General features: G+C 39.1%; 1 non-coding gene across 1 annotated transcript; it reads left to right on the top strand.

The window, feature by feature from the left end:
• The first annotated feature begins 623 nt into the window (after positions 1 to 623).
• LOC131257224 (small nucleolar RNA R71) lies at positions 624 to 729 on the top strand. Its single transcript, XR_009177237.1, has one exon. It is a non-coding gene; the product is annotated as a small nucleolar RNA R71 (small nucleolar RNA).
• The last annotated feature ends 4,398 nt before the right edge of the window (positions 730 to 5,127 follow it).

Below are 5,127 nucleotides of genomic sequence, written 5' to 3'. Positions count from 1 at the left end.
CTTATAGCATACGATGGTTAAAAAGCTCTTGATTTTGAATATGTTTGGAGATCGGATCCTCTTGAGGTTTCCTTTAATTCAGAAATTGGTTAGGGATCCCTTAAGGAATAACAGTTTGTCTATTCCTCCAACTGAAATTTAGATGGTTTCTCCATTTGAGTTATATGTATTTGAGGTGGGTCCACTGAAAGATCTTTGGTAGTTGTTTATGACATTTGATTGCTCATTCAATATCTCTTAAAAAGTAAGAATTGTTGGACAATTTTCAGTTGTATGTATGTTACGAGTGCAAATACCACAAACAACTTCTGTAACCTTTTCGGGTTTTGCCTTCTTAAGTTCCATGGCCTCGACTTTTTTTGTAAGTTTGGCCCTTTCAGTTATATCATCTTCCTCTTTTAAAATATAAATTCCTCCCCTTTTCTTTGATTGAGTAGGCTTAGAAGTGGTAGTTCTTGAGGAGGTATCTCATGATTGTATGCTTCCAGCAAGTTTATCAAAATAATCTCATGCATCATCAGCTTTCTTGTTCATGAATTCCCTATTACACATCATCTCCACAAATTGGCGCATGGATGAGGTCAATCCCTCATAGAAAAAGCTTGTTATCTTCCATGTTTCGTAACCATATTGTAGACATGAATTTATGAGATCCTTGAATCGCTCCCAACATTGGAAGAAGGTCTCATCCTCTTTTTGTGCAAAATTCATGATTGCTTTCATTACGGTATTCATTTTATGATATGAGAAGAACTTTTTAAGGAACTCCATTGTCATCTCAGCCCATGTGCCAATGGACCATGGTCTTAAGGAATGTAACCACGACTTGACCTTTTCTTTCAAAGAGAACGGAAATAATTTTAGTCTTACTGTGTCCTTAGACACGTTTGGGAAGTGTAATGTATATATTATTTGTAACGCCTTGAAATTCGGGGGTCGAGCATAACTCAGCTCCCGAGTTCCAAAACATCACTTATGCAATATATTTAATGATGGATGTATGTTGACTGTATTAGTGCATAAAACATGGAATAGATTAAGCCAAAACACAGATACGATTCAGGGATAAGTGAGTAAAGCAAGTGGAAGACTTATAGAAATATATGTGTACAAGTGTAAATCCCTGAAGTACATATACAAACCAGGTCATATGAAAGTGTTACTTAACAAAATTTCAAGTATTAGATTACATCATTTAAATCCCAAAATAATCCCAGAGTCCCGCGCATCAGACCAAGGCTCGTTAGAACCCGTCTGAAAACTGCATATAAGAGAAGGCAGCCTCATCATCATCCATCTCCCGCTCTGCCTCAGAAGTCGCATCTACATCTGCAACATCAGAACCTAAGACAGAGTTTGGTGGGTGTTTAACACCGCCCCAGAAACGTGGGAGTGAGTGATCAACTCAGTGGAACAATAAGGCACTGGTTAACATGTTATCAGTTCAATCAAACAGTAATGATAAAGTAGAACAATTAAATAAATCCTAAATACTCTTGTTAATGCAAGGATGTATGCAATATGATGCGTGCCCTCACGCGTACACCCTCAGCATCTTCATCTTACGTTACGCATGACATCGCCTCAAAGTGCGCCACATCTACAAAGCACATACAAATACGGTGCATGGATATGATTACCAAGTTGTTATTAGTCCATTTCCACACAGCAGGATTGGGAAGCTAAGATACCTTCCTCATATCACCATCCAAACAGTGATCCATACTGGGGTCGTCAATCCTAGACATCTCATACGATCATATGTTTGAGGTCGTAGCAAAGGACTCGTCACCAATCAATGCACGCCTTTCATACCTTTACTACCACAGTTTGGCTCGTCACCTCCTTGCTGTATCCAGGTATGCTCGAGGTCACTACAAAGGGCTCGTCACCAATCAATGTAGGCCGACAGCACGAATATAGTGTCCCATACCACCATAATCGGCTCACGAGTTTAGTTGCTCACTGGTCACTACGGGGAGGCTCGTCACCCCAGTGTAGTCTGACAGCTCGACCACGGTGTCCTATACCACCATGTCCGGCTCATGAGTCTTAGCGGATCAAGGTACCATGGTTATTAGGATTTCACTGGTAAGTTCGGTACCCTAGATTCAAGCAGTAGCGTCCATACACGGTGAACACACATCGGACAATTGGGTTACTTGACGAATTCGACTAGCACGAGCGCACATTGAATTGAACGACATAGAGTGCGCAAACACTCCGCGTGGCCAAACCACTGCCGACAACTCTAATACGACTCGGGTTCGTCTAATACGTCCTACGTGGCGAAAGCAATTTCAGCCACGAACATAGGGTCAATTACCGATTTCCTGGACTAAGGCATAGTCCCAAACACCTTACACTACCACAGATATTCATGTTGAATGTAAAACAGTAATGGAACAACAACTTAAATCATGGTACATACGCATCTGAAGAATATCAACTTAACATAAACGTAAGCATAAGTAATGCTTGAATTTAAATAACATGGAATGTAACTTGCATAAAGGAAATCATGCGCATCAATAGGAGTGTTGAGAATCACTTCTCAACGCCCGCAATTAGTGTAATAAGTTACACTTTAGATCATTCATGCATTTCTACAAACACTTAACATACATGGAACAACATTTATGACGTATATTGAAATACATGCATTTTGACAATTCCTTTTACCAAGGAGTTGTCATACATGCATCTAGCATACATACATGACAAATAATCATGGCAAACATAAGTGCATATTTTATATGTATACGGTACTTTATAAATACACATAGAATACACAAATCTCAATATAACGCATGCATATCAAGAAAGCAACGTAAACACAACATTTAGCATGTGAAATCTCATCCATAACAAGAATAAATCACTAATTGGCATTGAAAGCCTTGAAAACCATAACCTATACACTTAAAGTCCGCACCTTAAGCAAGGAAAGAAACACCGAACTGATTTAGACGAGTTGTCTTCATCAACGGCGATAGAATACCCTAAAACAAGGATAGAAATGAGATACGACAACACCAAGACTAATCTAAGCTCTAACACAGATTAGGGTTAGATTAACTTACCCCAAAATGAATTCAGAATCGTCAGAATAACGATTCAAAGTGAAGGTTCAAAAATGCAGAAGAATAGGAAAGAATCCAAGATGATTCACCAACTTATCTCTCTCACTTTCTCTCTCTTTTCCACTCTCTTTCCAATCTAGGGTTAGAGAAAATTCGTATGGACAAGAGAGCTAGGGTTTAAGGACTATAAATAGGCCTCAAATTGATGAAAATAACCCCAGGGACAAGGTATACTTAGGTTATAACCAAAGCATGCCTCTCTCGATCCAATGAAGCACTTCTGGTGGGCCTATAACCACGAAAGGTCGGACTTAAGCTCATTGACCATGGATTTAGGTCAGGCTGAGTTTTCGTACCGACCGGCTCTTCAGATCAGCCGTGGCGGACCACACTCAAATCAACGGTCAAGGAATCTCGATCAGGTCCACAAGCACTAGGATATGCCTGGGCCACCTTCCCTGATCAGAGGGTAAAATTGAGTCAGAATCCAACGGTCAGATAGCTTAAAATCGTCGCGCAAGCGACACGACTCAGATTTCATAAAAACTTATTAAATTCCAACCGTTCTCACACTCTTCACTCCGAGCTCAAACAAATCAACCCAGAACATCACATGGACTTGATTTTCGAGGTGATTGTCAAGCCCAACTCGGTGACCGCAACAGCCTAAGATCATTGCCATCGGACTTTCGACGCGCGGTCCAGGTTCGATCCAGATCTTCCAAAAATTCTCCAGAACAACTGGATTTAGCGATGGATCCCAAGTTTCAGAGTAACGTAGCGCTAACTAATCTACAAGTTTTGAGCCATGCAGATACAATTTAAAGTAATTGATGCGAATTTCACAAGCAATCGAGTATAGCGCTAATTACCCCAAAAACAACTACTTAAGGAAAGATTAGCACAAAAATTTCCAAGGTCGTTACATTATTTCATCGAACTCTTTCATATGCAAGTATGGACTTTCAGATTCTAGTCTATGAAACTTTGGAAGGAGTTAAATTACCCTCGGTTTTACATCCACAGTTCCCGCATTCAATGGGAATATCATGCAGGAAGGTGTACTCACCCCCACCGGTTGTAAATAATCACATAGAGTATGAGGTGGGGGTACATTATGCACCTCGTTTTCATCTTGAACTTCCTCAACTGGAGGTTGAGGTTGATTTGCAGCCATCACTTACTATTGACTCAGATGTTCTCAAGTGGTGTCTAAACCGGTGATGGATAGACAATCCTTTAACTAATCCTCCTTCACGCAAGAGACGGAGAGTGTTGTCACAAATCCACTTGGGCATGAAACACCCGCAACGCTCAAGTAACTAAACAATTGAAATATAAGAGAAAGAAAAATAAAACTTACAACAAATAAGAATTCTAAATAGATAAGAGAGAATTGGAGAGAAGTTACTTGATTAGGGTTGCTATGTTAGCATCCTACAAAATAGAAAAACAATGTTAGTTTATAAAAGCAATTTTTGAAAAAATCCTAACCTAAAAACAAAGCAAAAAAGTTAACCTTAATCTTAACCTAATTCTAATACTAATTAATTCTAAAAAAAATGTAGCCATAATCCATGGCAACGGCGCCAAAAACTTGTTCACAACCCCAAGTGTAGGGTCACGATGTAGTAGTAATCTCAGTGAGATCGAGGTCGAATCCACAGGGACTAAACTTGTAAGTATTCTGAAAATAACTAGAACTAGAACTAGAAAAAGATCTAAATTGAAATCTGAATGATTGAGAGTAATCGTGAATAATGTTGATTAAAACTTATGAATTTAAATGTGAGAAATAGGGTGCCAAGGATCCACTTGTAGCTATCAAGATGCTACCTTACTTGATTCAAGAGACACAATTGGAATTGGAGTCCTATCTTATCCAATTGGAAGATAAAACAATTTAAATCAAATCTAAACTTTTCATTGACCTGATTCTCAATAGAGGAGAATTGTGATAATTGGAAGAGATTCCATCACCCTGCCATGCTAGGAGATGATGGTGAATAACAAGATTTACCAATCTCACAACCTTAAAACAAGA

The sequence above is a fragment of the Magnolia sinica genome, chromosome 9, assembly GCF_029962835.1.
Source record: "Magnolia sinica isolate HGM2019 chromosome 9, MsV1, whole genome shotgun sequence".
NCBI classification, from domain to species: Eukaryota; Viridiplantae; Streptophyta; class Magnoliopsida; order Magnoliales; family Magnoliaceae; genus Magnolia; species Magnolia sinica.
Note: the sequence above shows the minus strand (reverse complement) of the source record. Positions and strands in the feature narration are given on the sequence as shown.